This window comes from Ceratina calcarata, unplaced genomic scaffold, assembly GCF_001652005.2.
Source record: "Ceratina calcarata isolate Rehan_Ccalc_2016 unplaced genomic scaffold, ASM165200v1 scaffold710, whole genome shotgun sequence".
NCBI classification, from domain to species: domain Eukaryota; kingdom Metazoa; phylum Arthropoda; class Insecta; order Hymenoptera; family Apidae; genus Ceratina; species Ceratina calcarata.
The window spans coordinates 18,207-24,458 of NW_017178371.1; positions in this window are offsets into that span (position 1 = coordinate 18,207).

A 6,252-nucleotide genomic window follows, 5' to 3' on the forward strand; every position below is an offset into this window, starting at 1 on the left:
TGATTATTATTAATTTTAGTTTATTAATAATTTGAATATAAATTCGAAAATGGACCTGTCAAAAATTTTTTAAATACTTTTCCTTTTTATCTGTAACATAATGAGAGTTTCCTTCAAATTCTTTTTGGGTGGGGGCCGAAATTTTTATCACTTAGGGCCCCCACTGGTCTTAATCCGCCGCTACTCCATTGTAGAAACTACTATAATTAATTGTTGTTCTACTTTAATTTCATGTTAGAAGAAAATTGAGTCAAGAAAATAATCAATTCGACTTGCAAACGTATAAAGTATCTGAGAAACAAAAATAGCTGTGCAGCGGAAGTTATCATTTCGTAAGGAAACAAGGCCGGAAAGGGGATCAACGATGCGGGGAATATTAGACATTGGCATGCACCTTAACGCATGTACGTATTAGTAACGATTGTGCTCACCCGTATTACGCATTACGAATTTACGTCAGTTAGAAGATAAGTTGAACCGAAAGTCGTTGACTTACCTCCTGCTAACGTGCTCTTCTTCTGCTTTTGGATGTCCATCTCTATCTAAAACATTTTTTAACCCCTTGAACGGAAATTACGAGTCCAGCTCGTCATAAACTTTCCTCTTTTTCAAGTGCTGACTGAAAATAAATTGTCGTTCAAGGGGTTAATCATATTGGGAATTTGAATTAAAACCAGGCACCCGCGCAAAGAAATTTGAAATTAAATGAGACGTAAAATAATGAACAATAAAGGTTTAAAACTTTTACGATACGTTCTCTTTATTCGGAGACAGAGATCGAACAGATACAGATCGAAACATTCGGATTCAGTACTAACAACATTTCAAGTTTTTAGACGTCATAGTAATATGCAGTTTTTCGATTATTGATGTCGCCCGGGTTCAACGTAGCATTCTATATATTATTTTTGTTAAGTCCAATACTCCCACTCAAAAATAATATCATCCTTTAATTGACAGTATGTGTTATCATTTACTGGGGGATAGATGAATCATCTAATATTTGTTGCTATCGTCTGGGGAAACCTCAAATAAAACTCACAGATCAAAGTAACAAGATAAACTATTACAAACAATTAATTTCATTGTACATAGTAAAATAGTTCATTGATTTAGGTTGCCGATCCACGCACATAGACAACAAAACAAGTTAACAAGTAATATATAAATATTAATGTTTTTCTTCGAGGCCAATTTGTTTTCGGATGTATAAGAATTGTGTAGCTTGTGTAGCTAGGAGAAATTTTGTAAATCTATCTGCAAGCTATTTTCCTGTGGGGATGTATTTAATGAACATCTTTTGACAGTTTGTCAAATCCTATCGAAGTCGCCCGGGTTCACACATGCAATCCACTCAACGTAACATTCTTATAAATTATTTTTGTTAATACTAATAAATCATAATTCTGTTACGTATACGGCCCTGCGCGTTCCTAGAATGTTCAATGCTAGTCACGTACGCATCCCTCGCGTAGATGAGTCACGGGGCGAGGAGAGCATAGAAGCTTCTAGAATATGCCCAAATATGGTCATCCCCCACTCCGGAAAGGGGCCCGTTTTGGGTATAAAAGGGTGCTACATCTTACCCTGTCGGATTAGTCTCAATTTAGCTCTCTAGCAGGCGGAAGCGCTGTCTCACCCCGTTGAGAAACTTTTGTGTGAGTTTAGACTTAGTTTTTCGCCGCGACTTCACTGCGTAAACTAAAGCAGGAATTCTCTTACCGCAAGAGTTGACCAACAAATAGGATATTGTACCAAATATTAGAGGATATAAGACTGTGTTCAAACTCTTAGATTCGTCTCAATATTCATTTCAAATCCTGAGTCCACATTAGCTTGATAACCGGAGTATCTCGCGAACGATACGTTTTAGCCGCTCAAGACGTATCAACGAAGTTATCCTGCCAATCCGACAACCTTTACACCTAGTGGCTAAAGGGGACTGACCCTCCCTAGTCGTCCACGTCCTGCAGCTACCGAGGCTGACACACAGTGTTAGATTAGGATCGTCTGTGCGTCTACTCCTTTCCGCAAAAACCAAGACTGACCCAGTCATACCTAAATACCTAAGTGGCTAAAGGGGACTGACCCTCCCTAGTCGTCCACGTCATACAGCTACCGAGGCTAACACACAGTGTTAGATTAGGGTCGTTTGTGCGTCTCTCTTCTTACCAAAGTAAACCCGACCGAGTCGACATACTCGGTCACCCGTCGGGCCCTTGGCACGGTTTGATCTCGTAACAAATTGGTGACAGCGGTGGGATATTCCAGTGGTTATCTGTGCTAGGAAATCAACTCAGAATCAACAGGATTTTTCGTAGAATATATTAGTTGAAGCTATACTTATCCTAGTTAGCTGCATCGGTTATATTCTAGTTTTCCTAGATAACCATTTATTTATTGGCTATATTCTAGTTTTCCCAGGTAGCTTTATTTTAAAGTTGTAAAGTCGGGATATTCCAATTTTCCTAGATAGCTTTCCAAAATCCAAGGTTGTATACTAGTTTTCCCTACTCAACCCGTTTTAAATTCATTTATATACAAGGCATATACTAGTGCTCTAGTTAGACCCTTGAAACGGCCGTATACTAGTTTTCCTAGTCGGTTTTTAAATAAAAATTGCACACTAGTTTCCCAGTCAACTAGAAAAAATGGCATCTGGGTCTATTCCGACAACAAGCGTTACGCTTATGTCCGACTGAATGGCCAATGTAATATGCTCCATGGCGTATTTAACGCAACGTAGTTGTTTGCAAATCGCCACGGCAGCTGTACTTGTTTTTGACGGTGATAATTCCTCCTTGTCAAGTTTTACGCAAAAAGTCGAGGACGGTCTCGCGTTAATACAGCCAAACACCGAAGCTGAGCATCTGGCGATAGTGCAGTCAAAGCTAGGAAGTCCGGCGAGATTTTTTGCCCAAGGTAAAAAATTCGAGAAAGTATTCGAATTTGTCAAATTTCCGAAGAAACGGTTCGCCCGGAGTCGGTCTTTGGCGTCTTTACGTGAAGAACTAAGTCGTCTCACAATACGATCGGACGAATCGTTACGGGAATACATCAACCGAACTAGCAAATTAGTCCATATTACGCAAATGGCCGTTGGGAAAAATATGGTGAAGACAGCGAACACCTCATCAATGAAGTGGAAATCGAGGCGAAGGAAAGCTTCTTGTACGGCATACCAGAACGAATCGTGACCCGTGTAATCCAGCTGGGACGAAAAATCGAGACGTTGAATGACGCCATAGACGTTGTTCTCGAAGTTGACACCCGATTGAGGAACCGGAGGATCGACTTCACCTTGAGCGAGTGGTACGGTCGGGAAAGCCGCCGTAAATCAAGGGCCACTTACCAACGGTCCCCTTCGCCAGCCGACCACCGATATCGGGACAAGAGCGCATCTGGGTCTGATTATGAATCAGAGACCGAAAGCAGGACTAAGCGAAACCTTTCGTTTATCTTGCGAAGGTCTACTTCGAATAGCTCCATAGGCTCTCAGGACGATGCATCTCACGATGGATCGCGAGATAGGAGAAAATCACCCGTCCAGCAGTTTTGCTGGAATTGCGGAACTAAAGGACACGACGGGAAAACCTGCTGGGAAAAGAGCAGAAAAAACCGTCGATTCGAGGAAAGGAATTCTTGCAGCATTTCGACGGAGAATTTAAACTTCGGTCGCGTTCGTCACGGCGGCGATGTGACGGACGGAAACCAGGACAATCGCTGGAAGGTCCAATTCAAGGACGAGACGATGGAATATCCAATACGTGCGCTCTCAAGAAAGCTCCAGCCGCTCGGATCAAAATCAAAGTCTCGGAATTGAGAGACGAATTGGGAGAATTTTTAATCGACGGAGGATCAGCGGTAAACCTTGTGGACTATGCCGCCCTAAAACAACCGATAACGTTCGTGACAAAAGAACGGCTGACCATCACCAGCTTGGCGCCGGCGATAGTTCACACAATAGGAACCGTAAAAATCCATATTAACTCAGTCTCATCACTTTTCTACGTGCTTAAGGACTTTCTTTTACCAATTAGTGGTATAATTGGAAGCCCCTTTCTTTTGCAAGAGGAAGCGGAGATTTCGTATCATCATAAAACCTTGGTGTTACGTAATCGGTCCGTCCAACCCATACCTTTCTCCAACCAAGAAGACCTTCCGCGTCAAGTACCGGATACCTGGATGGATGAGACAACAAATAGCAATAAAAATTTGAAACCCTCAAAACCAGAAAGGATACCTGCCACGAGTTGAAACACCGAACACGTTTACCTGGGAGAGGCCGCCGTTCAAAATCACAATGGGTCAACATACGTTGTAGCCATCAATTCCAATGAGGAGGATATGGAATTCGAATTGGAACCTCAAGATCTGCAATCCTATAATATCTGGGACCCATCCGACGAAAACCCGGTGTAATCATACCAGACCAAGCCCATACCAGCTTACAGATGTACATAGGAAGTATGGAAATTATTACAAACTATGTCATCTCAACAGGGAAGAACGAGACCATGTTCACAAGATTGTTCAAGAATATTCGGACAGATTTTACCTATCAGGAGACAAACTGGAAAAGGTCCCAAACTTTTACCACTCGATTCATACTAAGGACGAAATTCCTATTAACACCCGACAGTATCATTATCCACCTGTCCATCAGGAAGAGATTCAACGCCAGGTACAAGCACTATTATCGTAAGAGATCATACAACCTTCATCATCACCATACAATTCACCACTGTGCATTGTACCGAAGAAACCGGATGCCGACGAAAATAAACGATGGCGTATGGTCATCAATTTTCGAGCATTAAACGAAAAAACAATCAACGATAGATATCCGATAAGCCGGATTGATGAATGCACCGCTAACGAGGACTCTTCGGACACAGATTAAAATGGGAAATCTCCAAAGTTGCATCAATACAACCCTGCACACGGAAAAGTTCTACTCACTCATCAACCGAGCTGAGGAGGCCGTCTCGGACCTATGACGGGAGAAATCCTCCTATGTAACACGAAATTCAAGGACGGTAACGATAACATCAAGGACGGGATCACTAGCTCCGGACACCAACGGAACCAGCCATCGCCCATGGCCCACCAACACCCCGTAGTATGACATTTTTGCCAGTATTGTACCCTTATTTCACCCCCACATATTTTTAAGTTTTATTTGTATCGTGAGTGCGTGGTGTATGCATGAATGATGTATGTCTTTCGGATGCGTACACTGTAAACTAGATTAAACGTTCTGATTTTTGCCTGAGAAAGCGTCGTAATAAACGTCGTTTCTTCTAAAGGGGGAGGTGTTACATACACGACCCTGGGCGTTCCCAGAACGTTCAATGCTAGTCACGTACACATCCCTCGCGTAGGTAAATCACGGGGCGAGGCGAGCGTAGAAGCTTCTAGGATATGCCCAAATATGGTCATCCCCCAGTACGGAAAAGGGCCCGTTTTGGGTATAAAAGGGCGCTACAGCTTAACTCTTCGGATTAGTCTCGACTTAGATCGCTAGCACGCCGAAGCGCTGTCTCATCCCGTAAAGAGATATTGTGTGAGTGTCTACACTTAGATTTTCCTCGCATCTTCACTGCGTAAACTGAAACAGGAATTCTCTTATTGCAAGAGTTGACCAACAAATAGAATATTGTACCGAATATTAGAGAATATAAGACTGTGTGTTCAAACTCTTAGATTCGTCTCAATATTCATTTCAAATTCTGAGTCCACATTAGCTTGATAACCGGAGTATCTCGCGAACGATACGTTTTAGCCGCTCAAGACGTATCAACGAAGTTGACCTGCCAATCCGACAACCTTTACACCTAGTGGCTAAAGGGGACTGAGCCTCCCTAGTCGTCCACGTCCTGCAACACGCGAGGCTAATACTAAGTGTTAGATTAGGATCGTCTGCGCGTCTTTACTCTTCCTTAAACCAGGACTGACCCAGTCATAATGCCCTAAGTACCTAGTAACTAAAGGGAACTGACCTTCCCTCGTCGTCTACGTCCTACAGCTACCGAGGTTAACACTGAGTGTTAGATTAGGGTCGTCTATATGTCTCTCTTCTTCCCTAAGTAAACTCGACCGAGTCGACATACTCAGTCACCTCGGGCCCTTAGCACGGTTCGACCTCGTAACAATTCAAAGGAAATATATCTATGATTTGATGCAAGAAATGATGATGTCATATTCTTGCAAAAGTTACTTAATTTTGGTATTGAGCTTAGATTTTATTTT